Raw genomic sequence first — 25,650 nt, 5'->3', positions numbered from 1 at the left:
ATGGCATGCTGGAAGCACTGCTCTTTTCAAGGGAAAGAGGCGTTTTCCGTTTCTAACATCAGCAAAAAAAGATTTTCGCTTGTTGGATGCCTACCATGCGAAGATGATACATTTATGCTAGTGATAATTTTATTCAGTAGTCGGGATAAGTAATGACTATTGTGATTGGGTGGGCCTGCATGAGTTCTCCATAGTTCACCATTTCCCAAGGAAGAGTTGTAAGTCTGCGCATTTGTTTTCGGCCACTTCACATTTCTATTTTTACTTTGCCGCTCTTCATTGTCAAAGGTAACGCTTTTATGTCAACGTTGAGTATATGTTAACTCTGTGCAGATATATACATATTTATTTCCGGCGTTCCACCTGTTACAGCGCTACTTCACCTCTGCCCTTTGTCAGTTCAACCTCGTGAAGGAACATAGCAGTCAAGAAATGAAATGGCAGAAGAGGACTGAAATAAAAATTCAAAGCAGCAAATGAAATCGTTGGTCAGTTGCCTGTGAAAATGGCTGAATGGATATTTGGAAAAGATATATATAGTGCGCGGTAGTGCTCCTGCGAACAGAAATCGCTGGAAACGTCTTCGTCACGCTCAGAAATGTTTAGGCTGCCCCATGACAAATTGCTTTCCCAGCCACAATTTTTGTGTTGATATATATATATATCCCTATCGTTGAACGGTAAGAGGCTGCAGATCGGATGAAGGCCGTTTCCATATCGTCTACTTTGGTCAAACGCTGCCCTATACTTTCAGCAAACTTCGTCGACTTTACTGTCTACTTTCAGCAAACAGATGGCGAGCTTCCCATGGGTATTTTGCACAAATGGAACCTGTAGCGAGAAATGAAACAAAAAAAGGGGGGGGCGGTGTTACCGTCATGGAGGTTGGCCAGAGGCAAGTTCCCAGTCTGCTACACCACGCAGGCCTGGAGAAAATGTGTTCAGAAAGTAGGATTGTGGGTGAAGAATGATTATGTAAATCCACCGCACAATTTTGTATCCATGTGAAGCGAAGCTTTCGTCCAGCGGTCCTTGAAACGCTACGGATGTTTGCCACTCCACTCCTGCGCTTTTGGTATAAAGGCACCGTGTATGTGCCTATGTGGTCTCGAACAGCCATGTCATACAATGTTAGGGCTCTTATACTTGTATTTCTTCATTTATTATTTATTTTACACGTATCGGCCGCGTGATCACCGAGCCCCCGTTCTGGGAATGCATTACAGTATAGTGATTGTCATCTTAACGAGCACGCGGAAACGCTTCTCTGCCAATCCTTCCTTGAGATAATGTGCTATATTATGCCATATCTCAATCACCATCAACACACAGCGATTATCTGAAACAGCTAGCTTGCGTTCCTACCCACTTCTTGACCGGGACGGGTCAGATGGGCTCCACATCTGCTCCACACAGAAGCTACGTAATCTTCGTGTGTCTACGTAATCTTCATGTGGCTGAAGTCAGTCAGAGCATGTCAACACTGAACTTGAGGGTGTAAGTGGTATATTTTGCATTTTACGGTCACATCAAGGTTCGAAGCGGGGCCGCCCCGCTAAACCCACTACGCTAGTGGTGAGGCCTAGCCAAGGCTTTGGCCGTCACACCGCTGCAGTTGGCGAAAGCGCTGCTCAAATACCGACACCGACAAAGCCCACCAATCGTCCACCGGGGCCCTGGAGAACGAGCACATGGAAATTCGCGAATCGCAAGGACTTCTTCCGGCTGCTGAGGAGAACGAAGAAGGCAATGAGCCTGGGATCAATGTTACCTGTCCTGCCCGTCGTTGTCGGCTGCAGGCACGCTCGACCACGCCCCAACTATCACGAGTGCCACCGAAGCCCGTTCTCCGCCAAAGCCGACTGGCGATGCACAAGCCCCGACAACCGCCGTCCCCCTCTTCCTGCCGATGATTAGAAGTTTGCGGTTCGTCCACAGGATGGCCTGCAGCTCGACAAAATGAGCTTTGGGAAGTTAGTAGACGCCATCACAAATGAGGCAAAGCTACAAATCGGCTCCACCGGATTCCAAATACACGTCGACGAAGACCAAAAGATCCTTGTTCTGAGCACTGCATCAGAGGCTACGGCCTCAGCACTAAGCAAGATGCAGAAAATTACAATTGGTGCAACAACATATGATATTGCACCGTACGGAATTTCCTCCGATAACTCTTGCAAAGGGGTGATATAGAACATCGATCACGACACCACACCCGAAATGTTAATTAAACGCATTGAATCTCCCGGATACGAGGCGATGACATGTAGAAGACTGGGAAACGCAATAACCATGGTGGTCACATTCCTGCGAAAAACAGTGCCATATTACATAGAATTTTCCGGCCGTCTTCTGCGGTGCTACCTCTACAAGAGAACCGTGCCACATTGACGAACCTGCAACGAGACAGGCCACAGAGAGGACGTCTGCCTACGCGCTCCCCCCCCCCCCCACACACACCCACGTGCAGGGAGTGCGACACTTTGCTAGCAACGCAGCACGAGTGCCACCCTCGGTGCTATCGGTGCAGCGGGAATCACTCAACGCAGCCAAAACCTGCACCAACAGGTTCCTGCCGTCCGTCAAGTGCCGGAAACCGCAGCAGGCCCTGAGAGCAGGCTCCTCGTCTCTGCCCTGCCGAGCAGAGGCGACCTTCTTCTTGAGGTCCGCGACACTTTACAACAAGGCAAACTCTCCAGTCTCTTAGCTTTCCGTAATGTGAAAATCACTGTTACCCCCCACAGATCACTGAACACGTCTAAAGGAGTCATCTCTGATGAAGATCTGTTGAGCCTAAGCGAGGAAGAGCTCCTGGAGGGCTGGAAAGAACACAATGGGATTCAGGTGCAAAGAATAAAGATCAAGTGAGGCAACCAAGACATCCCAACTAAACATCTCATCCTCACCTTTGCGTCCAGCGTTCTACCAGAAACCTTAGAAACAGGATATACCAAACTTCGAGTCCACCCTTACATCCCAAACCCCCGAAGATGCTTCAATTGTCAGAGATATGGCCATGGTTCGCAAAGCTGCCGTGGCTGACTAACCTGTGCAAAGTGTGGCGAACACGAACACGAATTCAACAACTGTAATGGCGCACCCCACTGTCCGAACTGTGACGGTGGACACGCAGCATACTCTCGAACCTGCCCCACATGGAAAAAAGAAAAAGACATAATAACAATGAAAATCAAGGAAAATATCTCATTTCAAGAAGCGCGGAAACGTGTTTCCTTTTTCCATACCTCAGGGTATGCTGGTGTGGCGCGCAAGGGGGCAACGTCGCAGCAGACTCCGGCTCCGGCCCAGCCCACAATGAGCGTGGTTGTGGCCTTCCCACCAGCCCCCCTGGCGTCAGCAGCCAGCGCTGCTGCGCCGTCCCCGAAGGAGGGCCCATCGACCTCTGGGTTGGTGGCCTCTGAGGCCCTGCTTTTCGAGGCAAGGCCTAAGGTGAAAACACCCCGCTCGTGTGAGCGGAAGTCCAGCGGCTCCCAAGAGTCGATGGATACAACCTCAAGCCAGAAGGCGCATCTAGCGCCTCAGGAGTGGCGCTAGTCTCGCGACCGCTCCAAAAAAGACAAAACTCGCACCATAATCACGGGGCCTGAAAAGGCTCCGTAAGTCATTCCTCTGACTTGACTCCTCTTGACACACAGCATAAAAACACAAACAATATGGCTACACAAATAATACACTGGAACTTTAGAGGTCTTATCCACAACCTCGATGACATTAAAGAACTCTTTCACAAACATAACCCAAAGGTGCTGTGTGTTCGGGAGACACATCCTTAATGCACACAAACAAAGTTTCTTTGTTAGTACGCCATCTACCGAAAGACCGCAACGAGGCGATTGGTCATAGAACTGTCTTCGACTCACCACCCACTGCGCCTTTGTGTCACGCGACGTCACCAAATCCGCGAAAACGCCATCCGATATCGTATGCGCCTACTCATCACGCATGCTTAAACTGAACGAAAGAAAAATCGTTTCTGATTCGACGGCTTTTCCGCCATTAGCGAAAAAGTCGTCGTTTCAGCAATTGCTATTGGTCAAACGTTTTCGGGCTATGTCCACTTTACCTATCTGTCACGCGATGTCATCAAGCCACCAACGCTTCCCCACGTCGAAGTGACGTGTACACGCTAAAGACGCATTACTATGCCTAACAAAACTAAGTTTTTCGGAATAACCAGAGACATCCCCGTTCCGGAAGGGATAGATGATGAATACCCGCCTACCGCTGTAGCGATGGCTACTCAGAGCTGCCAGGGGCATGGATTTGTTTGCGTACAAGATTTTACGTCGCAGCATATTTTCATAGAAACCTTCCAGAACGTATACGACATTGCTCTGTCAAGTATAATTTACTGAGAGTGCATTTTAACGGGATTTTTAACCTTCCCGTTGCACGCCGCCGCCATTTTCGACCACCCACTGCCATCTAAGTAATGGGAAGCGTACCAATCACAAGCGCCGACACCACCCTACTCATATGGCTATCTGCTTTCACTGCGCTGGCTCGGCCTCATTGAAACTCTCTCAACTTAAATGTGCTCCTTGCCTCTTCTCAGCCAATTACTTAGAAAAAATTGCTCAATGTAGGCAATTCAATTCACTTTGAAAGCTACAGAAAGTGGCATCCTGCAAAGCAGAAGCGCGTTTGATTGTGCTTTTGAAACAAACCTTCGGGTTACCGGCCGATGCCTGCGTCAGTGGCTACGTAAATTTGACGTCAGGATATTGAAATAAAAACACATTGCTATAGTTTTACGTTATAGGGCCCCAGCAGTTTTGCAAATTCAGTTCCACGTTAGTTGCATTGTTATCTAGCTTCAATCTTTTGAATCTGAGCCCACTTGTACTCGTAGCAAATATACTGCGGTATCATATCAGAAATTGCAGTCTTAAGATAGCAAAATCAGTCGCATGTGGGGCTAACAACGAACGGAGCATGGGCTTGCGACAGTTTGTAAGCCAGGTGCTGCTTGCTTCCTGGATCTGCTTGCCAAGAACGTTTGTCGAGTAATTCACTCGAGGTACCACACCTGCAGGTCTCATGCGGTGCTACTACAGCGGCGGCAATGGAGCTCACATAGCCCGGCAAGGGCTTGCGCTGAGCTTAGACCCGAGTGTTTCATCGAACTGGCAACCCGTTACGTCGCCAACGAGAGTATTTAAACGCCCACCGCCAGCAGTTGCATTTGCTTCCGACACCGAGCGGAGCATGCGCTGACGGCTGTTCGTAACCCAGGTAAGTCACTTGGATGATTCCTGGTGCTGTCAGTGTTCATATCATTTTCTGTTTATACTGCCGTGCCCATTGACACTGGTTAACTTTTACGAAACGTGCTCATTGTGTGTTTATATTTCACATATCGAAGTGTTCGTTTGAGTACGTTATCACTATTATTAGGCAATCTTGAAGTCAACTCTGTCCCTAGGAAAGCCAATTCTAGCCCTCAGATAGACGCCTGCAATATGTCAGTCCAACTCGAGGCGGTCCAGCGCATTGAGCAGAGACTGTCAGAGTTTCTGTCAGGTATTAAGGCATTACACAATGGTAGACCACTGTTGACGCAAGACTGGATACATATCGTGAAAATAACAAATATTGAGCAATCCTAGCCAGTGGCCGATAATGTTGGACTTTCTCGAGATACATGTCATGGTGATGCCATATCAAAAATGTCGCTGACCATTGTAACTTCGAAGGTGGCGGCAGACGATTCTGACAATGGGTCACCATGTAATAATCTTCTTTTCTTGTTTGTTGGACAGCAAGACCGAATCCTAGGCTGAATCTTGGATTTTGAGCATTCCTGTGGGCTAACAGCGTCTGAGTCATAAAGCTGGAGAAATCACAAAGTGAAAGAACCCATTGTATTGGTCATGTTCAGGTCAATAAAAACTGTACAGTAGTTCTTAAGTTCTGCCACTTTAAAGAAAAAGAATCCATTCTGGCTTCACGGAGTAAAGTGAAATCCATCAATTATGCTGTACGAGAAGATGTTTCTTTGCGAATTCGTCAGGCTTGCAAAAAGCTTTTTGAATTTGCAAAGCCAAAAAGTTCCTACTGCGTGATACGATTTCATAAACTTTTAAGTTATGGCTGCTGTTACGTCTATGATGCAGTATCTGACAGTGTAGTTCAGTCGTACAGGTATCTATATGATTCCAGAAATGAAGCAGCCGGGGCAGCAACATTACTGGCTGTTGATCTAAATCCATTTAGGCAGATAGTCTCACAGAATTAAACGTTCTTAAATAAAACGTTAATTAAAATTAAGGCAAATAAAGAGAACGCACTAGCAAGTTTCATTTTCTCGTCGAATGCTCAAGTTGTTATTGGTACTGAATCTTAAATTAACGCGTCAAGCTGGGCGCGTTGGTGATTGAACTTGTTCCTATGGGTGGGCAGCGCAACCTGGATAGAAGACGAGAGGAAGTACACGCTCATATTGTGTACTTCCTCTCGTCTTTCGTCCGGGTTGCTCGGCCCACCCATAAAAAAAATTACCGACGATTACGTTACTTCCTAATGCGAAATTTGAGCGCAGCAAATAAGCTGTTTCACCTTTTCGATAGATTGAGGCAAAGAAATCGAGCAACACATGTATGCGCTATCACAGAATTTTTTTTTATTTTTCACACGTATTCCTTTAACAAAGACTCCACTAACAGTTCTTGACAGTCATGAAGGAAGCTTTGTGGTCGGAGAAATAGACTGATATATGTTCGACTTGGTACACCAATGCTTGATTCTCAAAGACGAGATCTATACAAGTGCCTCGCGAGGTTGTCACAGCCGTGGGACGCGTTACGAGCGAGAGGAACGGGATGTTCTCCCGCATAAGTGTTAGGAAATTGCTGTTTGTCTTTATGTCAACATTAAAGTCCCCCACTACTAACATCGGTGTGGATCGATGGACGGTTAATGCGAGTTGCAGGAAGTGCACGACGTCTTTCGTGAGTGCGGTAGCGGACTCACGAAAGCGGTATCAGTCGGTCGCTGCTAGCGCTGGGGGGATGAAAGGGGGGCGGAGCTGGTTACGAGGCCGACGATAACGCCGACGACGACGCGAAACCCAGGAACGGACGCCAAAGAGCCATTTGTGTAGCCAGCCCTCCTCCACAGTCTCTCCTCCTCCCTTCCATCATCCTCCCTCGCCCGGAGAGCCCACAGCGCGCATGCGCGGCGGCGGAGCAGATTCGTCGGCGAGCTGGTTACGAGGCCGACGACAACGCCGACGACGACGCGAAACCCAGGAACGGACGCCAAAGAGCTGCGCTCTAAAACATATACTGAATCTTGGCTGGATAAACGTGCTTGCAACACAGAAGTGTCGCCATCTGGATTTGAAACAGCATCTCGGAAGGACCGCGATGGTCATGGAGGTGCTGCTTTCCTCTTGGTAGATAAGGCAATTGCAAGCGTTTTGATTGATAAAAGAAACGATGAATGTGAAAGTGTCTGGTGCAAAGTTATGCTTCGCATACTTATGCTTCACTTACCTCCGTAAGTAATTGCCCGTCTAGCATGCTTGAAGGCCATCAAGTTTTGCAACCTCGTTATATTGTTCAGTATCACGTGTCCAAAATAGTCTCTGTAATTTACCAAACTTGTGGAAATAGATACGTGTCACCTCGTAGCCGCAATTGCTTTACCGCGAAGCTTTTTATTTGGACGCCGGGCCGTCCTGTTCGGACTTGGCTAAAACTATCATCATCAGCAATGGCTCAAGCGTGATCGATTTCTACATCTGGCTCCGTTGCTGCTCGTCATTCGAGCGTAGAATTTCACTTCGTTGTCATACTGGGAAGGACGCGTTTACGGGGGTACGAGCCATTGGTTAAGGGGGTACGAGCCATTCATTGTCTTACATGTCGGACATATATAATTTCGAAGCGATATAATTTGGAATTGCAAGCAGCGATGGCGGGCGTATGCTGCTAACCACGCCCCAACTATCTGCAGACCACGAGTAGAGCGCACCCCTGTGGAAGAAGCTGCCTACCGCGAGCGTCAGCAAGAGTTGGCTCGTGAAAGGGCTTGTAGTCGTAGGGCTGACCCCGAGCTGCGCGCCAGAGAAGTCGAGTTTAAAATACAACGCCGGGTGCCCGGTCTTAAACTGAGCGCCCGATGGACACGCGGTAGCCGAGCAGGGGTGTCGGGATGAAGAACCCTGGCTCCTCGAGCGAGAAGCTATAGTACGGCGTCGAGCTAGAGAAGCCGAATCAGCAGACAAGTACTATAAGAGTCACGTGCATTGACTTGGTATTCGCAAACCTGGATGTTTGTGATTTACATCCAATAAGCATGCTGTTGGCTCTATATCCCAGTGATCACAAGAGTGTGATTGGGAAATGTAAACGCCGTCATCTTCCATCAAGTCAAGAGCCAACAATGCAAGCTTCAACGTCTCCAGACAAATCACTGCAAGCGGAGGACGTGCACCGAACAGTGTAGAGATAAGAGACGACAACTCAAGATGAAGTGGTAGAAAAGAGATCACAAGACCAAGCAAATACTACATTTCAAATAAATAAGTCATTCTTATTTCACGGCAAGCCGTGTTATCTTCACTGGCGCGCGGAAAAGGGGCTAGGCAACTAGCACGTGGAACAAAAGCACGGCAAAACACTCCCAGAAACCTCAAGCGCAAAAAAGAACACTGGGAGAACCGCAAAAGCTCGTCACGCGACGCACGCAAGATCGAAAATGAGGTGAAATATTGCTGAAACAGAAGGTTTACAACATAGGATGCAAGGGGCAGTGATTGTTCCTTCATTTCGTTTTTGCGCTGGTGTTAAGGTGCGCACAGTGGTCACCATGTTCCGGAAATAATCGAGGCAATGCTTCTTGAAAGTAACCGAAAAGAGTGCCTACAGGTATATGGCTTCTTACGAGGCCCACAAATTCCGCTGGTGACACCCCCGAACAATCAGCATGCCCAATAATTTGAAGGACATCCCTTTAAGAAGAAACACGGAGCCCTTGTTCTTGCGAGAGAAACGCCGGCAGAGTAATACATCCGCGCAAGCAGCCCAACATTTGGTTGGCTCCTGACGGTGCGAATAGTAGCACGTGCATATTGCAGTAGATTCATCAAACAGTCCAGCGAAGGGGTCCATTTACAGGTTACTCTATAACGCATGATACTTCTAATCATTGCGATTCAATCCTTGCAGTTTCTGCAGCTGTATTCCAGGATGGTGCGATGTAGCTCCACTTCGAGATGTGGAATGAAGGGTAGAATATTTAGTGCTTCCGAAAACTTCGCCCTCTACCATTTTCAGAATCGTATAGTCATGCTCGTGTAGCTCAGTGCAGAGTGGAAGCTTAGATGAAGCTTTACCTCGGGATCAGAAAATATTTTCATGTGCAAGTAGTAGTGAGAGGCAAAAATAATGATAATATAGAACTGCTGAACAAGTTAGAATAAATATTTTTACCATTTTCTGAGGAAAGCTGCGTGCTACTAACTGTAGGAAGAGAAATTATGATTTCAGCATAGATTTTGTTCTAAGTTTCTATCAACTAGTATATTTCAAAAAGTTGGGTCCCGAATATAACGAATCTCTGACTCAGTGCTAAAAACAGTTATGCGAGCTCCGTAAAGTGCGTTTCTTAGAGCATCTGAATAGACACATAAGGTACCTATTTTAGGGCGAATGTGAAATTGCTCGAGTATTAAGAAGTATAGCAAGCCTTAATACAATTACTGACAGACTTCAATGCACTGCATAATTCATAAATCCCGTACGTTTTGAGTGTCTTAACGGCCGCAGTTTGCCGAATTGTGATAGAATTTCCTTACTTGACTATAGAGTTGTAAACTTCAGTCTTTTGCTAGTTTTGACAAATTTTGTGAAAATGCTATTGGGGACTAAGATAAAGTGTCTGCTTCATACGGTCGATTATTTTACCTTGCTTTATTTTTCCTTTTTCGCAAGGAACTGTTGTGCAACAAGCCATGGATACAGAGCGAGACGCTTTCTCCTTTCCTTTGTGTTTATATTGCAGCCCCCGAGCTAGAATTTCCCTTTTAGCACTGCGCTGTCACGCCACATTCGCCTTTTGCAACTTGCGTGGTGTTAACCTCGCGAGAAGACTGACGAGGCTGTTTGTGCATCATTTTCGAAGGAAGGACGGCAAACAATATTATCCCGGACAAGGACGACGTAATGGCATCGCAAAGTAAAGGCTGTTGCACCGCACAAGCGGTTTTTGTCGAGGTCTCCCGCAGGCTTCCCTTGCAAGGATATAAGAATAACGTCAGCATATGCCTAGCCCTGTCCTGTTTGGCCGAAAGGCTCGCTAATCCAGAACCGTGTGGCCCCTTCACGGGAAGTCAAGGGTCATAGATTTTTCGTATGCTTTAGTTCACTTAATTCAGCAATCTTCTCGTGCTATTTCGTAAGGCGCCTTCAATAACTCTGCTGATGGTCACATTTAAGGTCACTTTCAGTTAAGTTGAATGGTGGTGTCATCTATTGCGGCCACGGCATAGAATGGCGAAACAAGCCTCTGAGTTAAAGAAGGCACCTCCATTCTGTTGTAGAGAAATTGGCATCTTTTGAGTCATGTCACCGCAAGTGTCATGCAGTTGCTATTGCTTTTCATTGGCCTTTTCTCAGGCAGCATGGTCTAGAATATGAGCTTCCCTCTCTCGTTCATCAATGATCAGACAAATCCAATTAGATTTTTAAACATTTTATGACTCGCTATTGCACCTTACATGCGTCAGCTTCTCATGGCTTTACTTTAGTTTACGCTTCAATGACGTCTGTGAAAACACTCCCTATCTCCGTTAGAAGCAATGGCTTCATCAAAATTAACGCAAATAATTCAACCAATGCCGAAGCTTCCGCGAAAACTAATTCGATTCAGAAACTTAATATTCCTATTGTCAAGGGAAAATATTGCATAATTTTAGAACCAATTGCACAATATATAGATTACGATGCTTCCCGGTGTGATTATGCTGCTGTCCGATTGAGTCGGTACATAGCTCAACGAAAACTGAGAGCCTACTGATTTCTTTTTCTGTTCTTTCCTTTTCTCTTTTCTTACTCTTCAAGTTATATGCTGCTACTACTTTCAGCAATGTCTGATTGAGATTATTAGGTATAGCACATGCGAGACAGGATAAAATTTACTTACAAAGCTTTAGAACAGTGGACATCACAAATTACGTTGTAAATCAACAGAACAGTAAAACGTAAACAAAAGCACTAATGAACTTTTGAAATAATTACTTGAAAGGGCGAAGCGACCGAGATAAACGAAGTAGGAATGGAAGAGAGGTTAACTAAGGCCGTGCCTGGCTGGCCATCCTACACATATGGAAGGGGAACCGGGTAGACATATAAGAGACTTGGATGGTACACCGCATATTTCTGTGTGGATTGCACTTGATGGAACAGGGACAAAGAGGAAATGAAAAATCAAGGAATAGCAGGCAGGTAAAGCAGACTCAAGCCTGGTGGGGTGCCCCACGCAAGAGAAAGGGGAAGAATAGAAATGAAGGAGAGATAACATTGCGGATTTTGCTTCTTTCAGAGACGAACTTCGAAAATACAGTCACTCACTGCGGGCCATTGACTTCTGGGACAACAGGAATGCGCATTTAATTTTGTTGGTTTGCTACGCACGTGGTGAAGGTCCAGGCACATTCGTCAGCGTGAATGATTGTGAAACCAGGTGATGTAGCCTGGTGCAGAGTAGAAGGTGCTGGATGTCACGGTGGAAACAGATGTAGAAGAGATGTTTGATGCAATTCTCACGTGCTTGAGCAATTTGGAGCGAAGATTACTTTGTGAATGCCAAACCAGCGATAAGCGACAAAATAATGTGGTATCGCATGGGAGAACGGACTTGGGGTGTACCTCGAGCCTCATGGAAGTCGATAACTTTCGGGGAACTCTTAACGGGCGACAAAAGTATGAAAACAGTTGGGAGACTTTGAACTAACTATTGGTAGTCTCTAGTACCAGCACTCAATTGTTACTATTATCGTTAAGTAAGAATACTTTCACATTAGTGTTAGTAAACATTTTGTAAGGTACTTTTTTGGTGCGCGAGACATTGCTGTTGCAGCATCAAAAGAGTTCCCAGTATCATACTAGACATGGTCAGTATTATACAATATGCTGTCATTTATTTCCTAAGCTTGTCGAATTCTGCGTACTATGGCTGCACTTGTCTTACGACGACGGACCTAGTTGTGGCGCGAAATTGGGAACATGAGGAGATAATTTTTGTGCTGTCTTTCTCACCTCCTTAATGCCAGGGAAGGTCATTCAGGCTCAGTAAACAATGAATAGTGCTCTTCGCATGATGACCTACAAAAAGAAAAAAAAGCGTTATCAGCTCTCAAAAGCGCACATAGAAAAAGACGCCCAGCTATAATTAGTTAATATAGATGTCTTCCTTCGAAGATCGCGCGTAAGTGGTTCATTGTGGGTCTGAACACTTGCGCGAACCAACGTACCTGCCTCATGCAGCTAGCCTAGTAGCTCCCATGAATCCATGAAGCAAACTGACGAAATAAGGTTGAGATAGGTGCATTGTCAAATGTCGTAAGACCTATCTTTACGTCATGCTTTCTTTTCGGGGCGACTTCTAATATTGAGACATGGCATGGTGCACCGTCGACGTTTGACTCTTTGTTTCCTGCTATACGCACAGGGAACGTTTGCCGTAAGAGGAAAGATTGGACAAGCTCGTGGCAGTTGCTTCGTCGCATCTAAATCAAGAAAGGTCCGTGGGAGCTGGGTGACGTCATAGGGGCACCATTCATCGTACGAGAGCGGACAGTGCCTAAACCCCTCTGCAGGCTCCGATGGCGAAATCAGGGAACCACAGAACAATGTAAAGAGTGGTGACCCTTAATTTGTCTGCTTGAAATAGCAGTAGGAAACCATGACACAAATAAAATCTTGAGAACCAATGGCAGGACAAAGGGCCCACATAATCTTGAGCTATACATCTAGTTATTGCAAGCTCAGCGCTTTCATGGTGGCAGTTGCCGTGGTAACATAATAACTGTGAGAGGACAGACATGGTTCTTTTATTTTGGCCCATTCGTTAACCATATTTTCATGGAAAGAGCACGTATGTATAGTATGTAGCGAGTCTATCTATATATAATACCGGCAGACAAAGCCCATATATAGAATGTCTCTGTGATTGCACGTAGAGTAGCGAACTAGGTACAACTTGTTAAGATCCTTAATATTTCTTTTCTTTTTACGTCTAAACAAATAACTGAAGATATGGTGTCGCGTTAACCAGCGCAATATCACAGTACCTGTGTGATGCACTAAGAATGATGCCGAAAATATAGTGCTTAGTGCAAAAGAAAGCGCCTGAAACGGAAAGGTATTTAGCCGCAGTCAAATCGCAGTCTAAAGCAAAGCCCAGCCAGCACTGTATGATCTCTTCGCAGCAGTCGCCTACTTTTGTGCAGTACAATCAACAGCATTTCTGCTTAATTACCCCGCATGCAGTTCATCTACTCTACGCTTGCAAGCACTGTTTTTTTGGCGATATTACAATAAAGTGATACGGAGTAGCTTATCTGATATCTAGCAAAAGCATACGAGATCTAGGAAAGTCATTTTGAACTATTCGACTTCAACGAGGAAAGTTCGCTATCGTGGTGCTGTACAAAAACTACAGACCAATGAGCACACTACATGAGCATCTTAAATGGGACCCATGCTTTGGAGTTCCATTGCTCATCACAAATCTCATTCTCAGTGCCGGTAGTCGAAGTGGCCTTGATGCATCGCAGAATCTTCGACAAACGAAAGGAACAGTTGCTGTAAAACAGACAGTAGGCTGTTGTAATTCCGCTAACAAAGTTTCTGCAACAAGCAATATTTGATCGTTGCGATTGCAATGTCTCCTGTTGTAGGGAGTTGCAGACACTTAAACAAAATTATAGATTAGGTGATCGCAAACATCAGTTAGAAGCAGCATGCGCACGTATTTGCGGAAATCCCCACGTCTTATGGCTGGATATTTAGAGAACGTGAAACTGCTTACATTTCTAATTCACATATGAAGCAAGCATATTCGTCTCAGTAAGAGTGCTATTGCAGACTCTTGATTACGTGATTGTAGGCGTTAGCATTATTGCATGAACCAGCTGTGCATTTGTAATGCTATCAACCGTAAACCAAAATACCCCCCCAGTTGTTGTTAACATGCGCTGTGAATTTTTCTCAGCTACTAGAAAATTTGTTTTAATTCGACAGACAGCACTGTATTGTGAATTACGGAAAAGCCATTTCGCTTGACAATGCAAGACATTGACCACACAAATTTTCCGTGTACATTAACTAAGCTACTCGTTAGTAACTCTTCAAACTTTATTCGCAATCAGGAGCGAAACTACCTGCACTGCAACATTTCAGTTTCAAGCTCAGCATCCCCGCTGTCTCCTTTTTCGCTGAATAATCGCACGTTATTAGACTACCTAATGAGAAAGCAATCCGCACAGCGAGATTACAAATGCATAAATACTTGTGTGCACTAGCATATTCACATATGCGCGCTTCCCTCTAAGAAAGACAGTACTGTCTTCGTCTGTCCTTTTCGTTCTAGTCCTTTTCTTATGTATTTTCCAGCAAAGGTATTCCAAACTAGTACATTGTCCATCCTGCTTATAGTGTAGCAAGCCGTATCATGTTCCATATATCAAAACCATAAACGTAATTCTCGCTTTTGATGAGTCACTCTTCAAATTTTCTGCTCAGTTTATCGTTTCAATTCTTTGGGCTTATTGGCCCTAAATATATCATAATTCATAAAAGGACAATAAGGCGCACAAGCAAGCCATCGTAAACAAATCCCCCTGCAGAAATTGCCATGTTGCCTGGGCTGGTATGCTGATCGGGATTTGAATGTTTCGTTTGGAAAACGATGTGCAACCCATGAGTCGCTGCTGACCTTATTTGGCCAAATACTGTATTACGTTTTAACCATCTTTGGATGATTTCATTGGACTATCTTCAAAAATGTGGGTCAAGGTATGACATATAAAGTGCGGTTTTCGCACGCGACAAGTGTAAACTGCGTTGTATGAATGAAATGACAACTTGCTTACGATTTGTCGAGGACACGCCACTCTAGTCATTTTTGCTTGTTTTCGGGAAGCCATCCGCTCGTTATAGCGAATTCGTCTTGTCACCCTCGCTCCTGCATGTCTAGGAATGTGTTGTGAACGCAATTACAAGGGCATCAGTACGGAAGCGTAAAGCACTTGAGTGCGTCGTTTAACTCGAAGTAAAATTTTAAACTTCCTCGTTCATTTTAAAGTCATTTTTTTGTGTGGGACAATGTTCGCAACAAAGCACCATGTAAACCAGACTGCTTCTAGCAAGACACCCGCGCGAAAAAAATGTCGCTATTCCGGTTGGGGACTGAACAACTCACGTCGTTTGCAAACTGCACAAGTGTGAGTTAAATCACTGTTGCTTCAAAAAGATGAAGGCCTTGAGCCCACCGAGGATGCGTTTTGCATTTTAATGCGACCCTGACAACAGGTCGAGGCATGATTTACTTACAAGCGGCTGACTCCATGATTGCCTTTGAAATGTAGGTCACGTGTGGCTGTGACCCAAATAACTTCGACACGCCTGTCAGCAGCCGTTGAATAGCGATAAGAAAATTGCTTTTTGAGGTTGCGAGGTTAAACGATAACAACAGCGCAAATATCGTGACTGGCTGCCACAGTTTTCTTGACTTATTTGTTGTTGTTTTTTTGTCCTTCTCGAAGTAAATGGCTCGTACATGTTTGTGGAGTTCGCAAACATTTTTTTTTTAGTATTTAGTCAGCTAAAATCGCTTGCCTTCACGGGTCGGGTGGCGAACTTATTGATTGAATGGTTCGTCAGCATACATCCAAGGCCCGAAGGTGTTACAAAGGGGCTGCATAGCTAGAAATTGAAAGAATAAAAAAAAGGTCTTCAGAAAATGAATGGGTACGGAGAGCAGGGAACTAAGGGGGGGGGAGCATTGTAACCGGTGAACGCTTATATTTACTCGAGATACCAGGCAAAATGATTGCCTAAAGAAAATCTTTTCGTCACGCATTTACTATATTTACCCCGTCACAGCTCAGTAAAGAGCACGAATATTGAATAAAATATCACAAATATGAGCAATAAATATGTAGGCTAAACAGTTATGTACTTTTTCAAACAGGGCGCCAAAGGATCCGTTTAAGGCAAGGGAGGGCACAGTGACGTGAAAACGGCGAGCTTTCTCCATGATTTGCATTATTTATTTGAAATTTTACATACACCCCGCGCAAAATAAAGGTGCTGGCCCAACAGCCGAAGCTTGGATGCGCCCGCATTCGTGCCGATTTGACAAATACAAAAATTGAGAAACAACATTTAAATTTATGTGAGCTTGAACACATCAAATCCATATGTGTGTGGGAGGCAAGATTTTGTTATAGACGCTCCTGACCTCCTTTGCCGAGTACCAGCATGTAAATGATGACAAAGCGTTTGACAGCTAGCGCCCGCCATTTAGTCTAAAGCTCTTAAATTTTTTGACGCCACTACTATATAAGACCTTTATCGCAGTGCGACGAAGGGGACACATGTTCCATTATCAATCTCTCCACTACGTAGCATTATTTCCTTTGTTTTCTTTTAGTTCAAACAATTCCTTTTCTTTCACGGAAGTCATAACGTAAATCAGACTTTTCAGGTGGGTTACCTGAAGAGACAGACGTTCCTTGTGTGACCAAATTGCGATGTTCATATAGCAAATGAAATCTTCACTGATAACCTTCTTTCATTATTGGCTTCAGGGCACCTGTTACGTTTGCGAATTTGAGGCCGAGCAGAAGTAGTCATAGCTGCTTATAAGAAATCCCTCGCCTAGCGCACCTTTCCAGCTATCCAAAGTGTCAATCTCTTTAAAATGGATTGGCGCTACAGCTGAGAGTACCCCGAGTGGTCTGAACCACGCTTCTGGGGAACACTTAGCTAGAGCAGCAATGTATTTTGGTGCTAGCTTTAAGGCCGCATAATTGGAAGGTGGCGCTAGAGCACAAATTTTTTTATAAGCAAGCTTGACTTCTGTGCTCGTTAACTTCTATCGCGCCTTTGTAACATTCACCCGGAAATAAGTATTTAAAAGGCAATTAGTGAAACTTTCAGTAAGGTACTTACACATTTGAATTTTTCATGCTCATAATTTTCGTCTTCCATCGATGAGCCTGAAAACGGCACACAAGGGTATCTGTCATCAATTATATTTTTATGTGATGGAACAATAAAAAAAAAACATGCAATGATGCACTACGTGCACTCATGATTGAACAACAAATACGAGCACTACTAACTTATCAATAGTTACGCACAAACTACGTATATGTTTCATTATATCATCTGGATTCGGTACGCGTTTTCTTATAGTGTCGCAAACTTCGCCTCATCCTAGTTAGAAACGATTTCGTCTGGCTGTTTGCTTTGCTAAGCAATATTTTCCAGCGTAGAGATGGAAAAAAAAAATATTATGCTTGCTTCCTTGCTTATCAAAAAGCTTTTTTGAGCGTGTTTCACCGTTTTCAGCGTGACTCAAATAATCGCACTAAGCAGCACGTTATGTATGCATGAACTAAACTGCAAGACGAAGCTGGGCTGCTGTTTTGACTCTGACGCGTCCGGACACGAAGTCTCGCGAATGTTATCGCGTCGCCGAAAGTGATGCAACATATTTATTTGCAGTAGGAGTTCTGTTAACGGTAACTTCACATGCGAGCACTGCTTGAACATCGCAATCAGCAACATTCATAAGAGAAATAGCAAACATTTATACTGAAGGTGCGTTGTTTATTAGGTAATGTCGGGCAACAGCTTTTACGCTACTCAGCTGGCACCAATGGCAGAGACACGCAGATGTAGAGGCTTGTTAGAAGGTGTCATGCGTCACAATAGAGATGTAAATGCGGAAGGCGCTTCCACGTAAATTTAGAGGAATTTCATGCATAAAACAGGTCCTGTGTGCACCCAAAAGCCACATATGTAGAGAGCATTACCTTACAAAGCAACACAACCCAACATCTACAGGCGCACTATTTCTGTAACTCAATCATAGACGGTCTTATTGTGCGAACTGTTCCTGATTAGGACGACGCTGCATCGTACTTACGATGCCGCGCAGGTCAATATGAATAATCAACAATGAGTAAAAATAAGTTAATTGCGCTCGCACTCAATTCCTAGTTCCCTGAATTACACTGGACTACATCGTGATTGGCACAACGTGTTATTATTGCGCAGGATATGTTTGTTGAGAACAGAAAAGAAGCAAGCTCACCATGGCGGTGCGTATGTGCCAGGAGAAACGGGGCTCTAGTAAGCCGGCCGCACCGAGAAACCGTAGTGGAAGGACGCACAGTTCCTTCGCCCTGTACCACATCGTGCTGTGAAAACCGGGATGGAGACTGCTGTCAGCACAACGTATCATGGACAGACCACGTCGTCAACGCGGCGACATTTGTAGCACTGCTACCTGAGCTTTGCAGGTAGCCCAACCGACGCCTACCGAACTGCAAGTGGTTTTTGAGCCAAACTCGTTGACAAGGTCCCTTGTCTCGCTGAAATCAATTCCAAAATCAAACAACTCGTGATCGACGACGGCGAATGCGAACCTGAATTCACTCGAGGCTCTCGAATACCACGAGAAGACCAGCCGCGCCATCAGCCAGGTTCATTTCAGTCTCAATTCCCGCGCCGTGTTCAGATCTCTACCGGCTCGTGCCGGTTTTTAGCGAGGACAGCAGGAAGTACATTCACGTGGTCTTTGTAAGCGCTCGAAAGTCAGAGCAAACGCTCGAACACAGACGCAGCGCATGGTGTAGCTACCGTAGCTTCATACCGGGGCGAACTTACAGAGTTAGCTGACCCTCAATGACGACAAGTTGATGAGCCAACCGATCACGTATAGCAGATGAAAAGTCCGAGCTTATGGTTCATCGACCGCCCACTCAACATTTACGATATTGTGCGACCCTAAACGAGTCACCCTGCAACTTGCGTGTAACCAATGTCAATCACCAGCCGCTTCGTACAAACCAACTTCAAGGACGATTCATTCCCATCTACCGGTTCATGCTACCATAGGCGAATGGTGAGTGGGACCCAGAGCCTGCTCCACCACCGTCAGAACCACAATTGAAAAAATTATGCTAGGCTTTGCCCTCGCAAGAACCAGAGACAAGCGGAGCTGCGGGAAGTTAAGGCTTCAGAAAAATCCATGCCGTCTTCCTCTGTAAGGAATTGCGATTGGGACGGCACACCATTTGATGCGCCCTCCTCAACAGAAGCCGATTTGTTGAGATGCCATATGCGTCGGTGTTGTGTACCAGATGCTGCATTACGCCGCGTGGCGGTAACTACCGCGCCTTAGATCTGATACATGCTAGCTCCTGTGCTGTGTACCTGGTAGCTTCTTGAAATCCGCCGAAGCGAGGGCGCAGGTTTTTATCGGAGAACAATGACGTTGCACCATCTGTGTCCCAGCCACGCCACTCCTTCTCCCCCGCTAGGCTCCACCCATTCTCGCCCCGTCGACATGCTGTGCGATGCTATTTTTATACTCTGCTTTCACTCTCTTTCGGCTGTCTCTCCCTCTCAGCTCGGCGAAGCTGCTCACGTCAAGAAAAACCCAGCGAGGTTCTAACAGCTCCAAGGAAAATCGCTATCGGTTTTGTTTTTCTCGCTACAGACACCTGCTCGAGGAGCACGAATACCGCCGGCTAGACAGCACCCGAAACCGTAGCCCCAAACGAGCATATCGACGGCGTCTAGGCCTTCCAAGATCTTCAGCAATAAACAAGACACGTGCTGCCACAACAAACACCACAGGAATGACTGTTTTGCCAGCGACAAATACCGCTAGCACCCTGGTGCTGGCCGTCCCAGTGCGAGCACTAATATCGAGCACGTTACAACTAGGACTGGGTTGTATGCGACTCCGCCGACATCTGCGACGAAGATAACCTTCATCGACCCTAAGAGCAAAGACCCAAGAGCAAGTACCCCACATCCAAAGAGGCCCGACACCTCTAAGTTTGGTGACTTCAGCCAAGGTCATTCGAAAGTGTGCAGCGTACTCGGCACTCTTAAGAGCCACCCCGAACCACCACCCCATGTACCACCCGACACCTTCGGGGCATTCTACGCCGGGAACGAGAATGACGACACGCACGACCTCCTCATTACCCGCAGACCCAAGGGGCAAAAGAAGCAACCTCCTCCGGCACCTCCTTGAGTAGATCACGCGTCATTGGATCATTCGCGGGCTCCCGTGCCAGCCTGTTGGCACATGCATCAGCAACTGCCTTCACCGCCACCACAACCAGCACATCAGGCTGTGACATGCTAGTAAAGCGACGACGAGAGCGAGTACAGCCTGCTTATGCATCCCGTTGCTTTCATTGAGAAACCTCTGTGAGGTGAACTCGATTCTGCTCGGCATCGGAGAAATTTACGGAATCTTTTTTTTTTCAAATGATAGGGTGGCACAATCGCTGTGCCACACACCTAGTTATTGAAGTTGGCGTCAATGATATTCATCGCATATTGACACATACCTACTGGCTGAAACCATGTGACCAAAGTTAGCGTTGAAGAAGTCCATTAAAGACCAGCACAAACCGAGTGACATATACGCAGTGTTCCAAGTCAGGTTCAAAGAGTTTTTTGAACAGCGTCCCTACATGGTCCCCCTCTATAATGGTCCATGTCGGCGTGAAAAAGGTTTGTTGAAGAGCGGCACATATGTACATATTGGCATATACTCAGTGACCCATGTTGGTCCCATGTGTGATATCGCACCCTTTTTTCTTAGCCCGATGCGCTAACCTTGAGGCCACGGAATACCCAGTCCCCCAGATAGGTGGGCAGGCGATTAGATCAAACATACATGTATACATAGGTACCTTGATACATAGAAATGAATATAGACGAATAGATACTTATCTCCCGTAAAGTGCGTGAAATACTCAGGAAATGAAAACGCATAGAAACGATCGTATACCATGGATTAGATGCACGTTAAAGAAGCCCAGAAGGTCGAAATTAATCCGAAGTTCACTACGGCGTGCCTCTTAGTCGGATTCTGGTTTTTGCGCGTAAAACGCCAGAATTTACTTTTTATGTGTAACTCTGCGTGTGTGTGCTTGTGGGATGTGCTTCCGTGTTCCTTTTATGATTGATTCAGCTTGTTTGGAATTGTGCTCCGATATTGTGGGCAGAAGTACCCTCGAAGCTGCTTTCGACTATAGCATTTTAATAAACCATCATACTAGAAGAAGTATTCGAGCTATTAAATTGGGAAGGCTTAGAGTGATGATCAACGACCATATTTTCATTAACCGTCGCTTTGCACATGATATTGTCCTGTTCAGCAACACTGAATACGAATTATGACAAATTATTGAGGGCCTTAACAGGTGAAGTGTAATAATGGGGTTGAAGACCATGTGCAGAAGACACAGATAATGATGAATAGTGTGGCGAAGGAGAAAGATTTTAGGATTGTCAGTGAGCCTTTATAGTCTGTGAAGAAGTACATTTATCCAGGTCAATTACTCAAGAGAAGGAAATATGCGCCAGAATGAAAATATGCTGGAATGCATACGGCAGGAATTACCAGATCCTCAGTGGGAACTTACAAATATCACTTAAAAAAGGTGTACAATCACTGCATTCTACCAGTGCTAACATATGGGGCAGAAACTTGGAGATTGATCAAGAAGCTCGAGAACAAGTTGCGGAGCACACCAGGAGCGATGGAACGAAAAATTATAGGCGTAACGTTGAAAAACAGGAAGGGAGTGGGGTGAATGAGAAAGCAAATGGGGATAGCCAATATTTTAATTGACATTCACAGAAAAAGCTGGAGCTGGTTAGGTCATGCATAGCGTAGGATGCATAACTGTTGGACCATTGGAGTTACAGAATGGGTGCCAAGGGAAGGGAAGCGCAGTCGAGGACGGAAAAGACTAGGTGGGGCGATGAAATGAGGAAATTCGCATGGGCTACTTCGAATCAAGTGGCGCAAGACAAAGGTAATTACATCGAATCAATTGGCGAAGAACAAAGGTAATTAAAAATCTCAAGTAGAGGCCTTGGTCCTGCAGTGGACATAAAAGTTGATGGTGATGATGAATAACTACTCATTGGATAGTGCAAACAAAGTTGTGCATCGTAAAACAAACAGCACCAAACGATTCCCTCACGACACTCCCTGCCTGTTGTCTGGTGCAAGGCTCGTGAGTGGGGACACCAGGTCTCTGCATCGCCAGCGCGCAATTCTTCGAAGAGGAAAGAAAAGCTACGCGCTTCTTTCTGCGCCGTAGCGCACGTTCTTATGCCATGCCCACGAGAGCCGACGAATTGCAAATACCGCCGTGGAACCAGACCAACAAACCGTGAACGCCATCGAAAAACTTTTTCTTTTGGGTTCTTTTAAAGCTGTCCTCGGTGAGAGCCGATGTTTGAGTTTGCGCAGACTTCCCATTTGGTTGAGGCTTCAAACGGTGTAAAGCAAATCAGTACCCCGCTCCTCGACTACGTTTTTTTTTCTTCTGCTGCATGTCCTTCCGGTCACGACGCGAGGTACTAAGACTTCCGGTTTACATCCGCACTATCGGTCCAATCGCTTTACGTATTTGTATTTTCTTCAATATAGTGGACAAAGCGTGCTCCTAACGAACGGAGTGCATGTTTGCCGAGAACAACAATGCGGCGCATTCAGCTCAACTTGGCGAGGAGAAGCGTAATGGATCTTTTTTGTTGGTACTGGCGAGTGTCACCTCACTCATCTGTTTTGTAGGTCTGTGCGCTTTCTCATTCGTGTTATTCTCGACATGACATAGGTTATCCCCAGTTGATTGTTAAACTTGGTTGTCTACATGCCTTCGACGATAAACCTTATGTAAAACCTCAGCAGCAACTGCCGAATAAGTAAGGCTACACCAGTATCTTCTTATTTATTTATTTTTTTTATTTATTTATTTACATACTGCAATTTTATTCGTGGTCTTTATAAGGGGGATATAAATATGATAGAAAGCATTGACGACTGTGAACCTGCGCGAGATAGGAACCAAAATCAGTCGTGATAGACAAGGCTGGAACTGTATACAGAGGAATATCATGTTAGTACCTGCGTTTTAATTGGCTGAGTGATTTTAGCAGTGACTCCTGCATGTAGCCCATTATAGTGGACATTGCAGAAAGGATCCAACGACGACAAATGGCTGCACAGGTCCCCAAATTTTTAATAAGAATTTTCTGATCAATGGATGCTTTTCTTTCATTGAATTAGGCGAAAAGAAACAGAAAGGTTCGTCTAGTGCATTCCTACGACTATATTTCTGCGTATAAAACACATCACAATATCAATGAGACCACACGGCACTTGTACTCTTCTTCGCGTATTCTTCTACACACTCCAGCAAATACTGCACGAAACAGACTAACTTTCATTGCACATAATTAAGCATTTCTCTGTCGCGTTGCGCACTGATTCCGCGTGACCCGCGAAACTGCAATTACTGAACCACGTGCGGTGTTAATTTCTCTTGACCTTAAAATCGATGCACAGGCACGATAATTACCTAGCTGTGGAGATAATGTTAGAGCAAAGCCTAATCTACGCCAACGCAACCAAAACAATCGCACGAGAAGTCCGATGGGCATTAAATCCTAATGGCCGCGGAAATACCCCGACGCACGACAGATAGGAAAACAATTGACGTACAAGGCAATTAAGATGCTTCCTCTGCTCTAATTCATCACTGATTGCCTACATTCATGCTGGTTCTAAGCAATATGCTTTTCTTTTACGTATGTATTCTATAAAAAAGGTTCAAGCCGAAAAATTGAGTTTCTAAGTAACTTGCAATTGCGCCTCCTACCCTTAACTGCCATAAAAAAAAATAAACACCCTAAACTTATCTTTGTGTTGCTTCCTTCCATCAAGGTTTATATACACGGAGCTGGCATCAGCAAATGTTAAGCAGGGCACAATCTACGAGTATGCCACTTTCTGTAGCGGCGTGGGCAGTGGTAAAATGTCACTCGATTGCTCCGTCGATGATGTTCTATATTTGTCTGAGTTATCTTTACTAAAACACTTTTTTTTTATTGGCTGTCGACAAGCTTTCCTCCTTATATTTCAATAATTAAAATGATCACTTTTTATAATCGTTATAGGTTCTGTCTGACCACATAAATGCAAGCAGAATATCTTAATTTTTCGCGTGATTAGCGTGATTCCACTCGCATTCAGTCAACCTGGTCTCTTCTCTGCCGAGGTGATTCGCGGGTTAAAATTTCATGTTGCTGAGTGCGAGGTCACGGTTGAAGTTCACAGCTGCCGTACTTCTATTACCAGCACAGGCAATTTAAAAAAGAAGCACACCTACTTTGTTTTGGGGTGTCCGTTAAATAACCACAAGGGGATAAATGCAATGAGATGCTCATTACTGCAGCGCCCGCCATAAGTCCCAGTTTTCTTCATGCATCAACCGCTGTTCTATCGAAAGCTATAGCAAGGTTTCTGTGATATATATAATAAGAGCATTGTTATTTCAGTATAAGCTACATATGTGAAGTTGTCCTGTTAACTCAAACTGTTAGATAAAACAAGTGGCAAAGGGGAAACAGCATTTACCAAACGTTAAGTATTAGTTGAAAAGGAAGTGTAATAAAGACCATTTTTTATAAAGCTAGACATCTTGAACAAGAGTTTTGAATATTTCAAATTTCAAAGACTTTTCAAATTTCAACCACGGAATCTAACAGAAAATACCGCATTGAGCCGACCTTTAAACTATACGTGCATGCATAAGCATTACACGAAAAAGAGAGGCGCAAAAATACAAAAGAACTTAACTCTGACGTCAAAGCACGAAATATTTGGAGCATCCCGCTTAATTCCCTGGCGTATATTTTCTCCCCATGACAAGACAAAAACAAATAAACAAAGAAAAAGAAAGAGATACAGCGAATTCGCCGAGTTTTGCGACAAGAGTATTAGTGATAATCCTTTTAGTTAAGCCAGCTCAGCATTCTTGGGAATTTAAACCTTTGGGTATCGATTTGTGCGAACCGCACCAAAATATTCACTTTACCGAAGCAGGAGCTTTATCTGTGCAATGAGCAACTTACACGAATGTGTGTTCTTCGTTATACATCTCACATAGTCAAGTGCGCGAAAGAAAATGGATTGTCCTACTTATCCATCGAAGGCCAATGCTAATGCGTTTTTTTTCAGGTGTAACACGCACACAGTCTCACAAAACCGTCGCGAAGAGAAAACACTGGCCAGCCCTGGGGCATTGCTAGCCGTATCTCGCGCTGGGGAAAGATCGCAATAAAGGGTCCCAAGCACGCTGCTAGAAGCTTAGCACATCTCGCACTTTTAATATTTCTTTTTTTATTGGTTTTTTATAAGTGGTCGCTGGAGGCACTATACCTTCCACGATCTTTTCTTTTTTTTCCGGGAACTGAAGGTCGCGCATTGCGCTAATCTGCTTTGCACCCAGGCAAATTTTAAGAAGCATGAGCAACACTTTACGCCTCCAACAGGATTTAGGCA

General features: G+C 45.1%; 1 protein-coding gene across 2 annotated transcripts in view; it reads left to right on the top strand.

Annotated features, from left to right (window-relative positions):
- The first annotated feature begins 5,056 nt into the window (after nucleotides 1-5,056).
- LOC135904197 (synaptotagmin-10-like) overlaps nucleotides 5,057-25,650 on the top strand; it is a 368,678-nt gene continuing 348,084 nt past the window's right edge. For both annotated transcript variants that reach the window (XM_065434836.2, XM_065434835.2), the window contains exon 1: nucleotides 5,057-5,256. The gene's annotated coding sequence lies outside the window, so the exon portion shown is untranslated. The remainder of the gene's footprint in view (nucleotides 5,257-25,650) is intronic.

This window comes from Dermacentor albipictus, chromosome 10, assembly GCF_038994185.2.
Source record: "Dermacentor albipictus isolate Rhodes 1998 colony chromosome 10, USDA_Dalb.pri_finalv2, whole genome shotgun sequence".
Taxonomy (NCBI): Eukaryota; Metazoa; Arthropoda; class Arachnida; order Ixodida; family Ixodidae; genus Dermacentor; species Dermacentor albipictus.
Note: the sequence above shows the minus strand (reverse complement) of the source record. Positions and strands in the feature narration are given on the sequence as shown.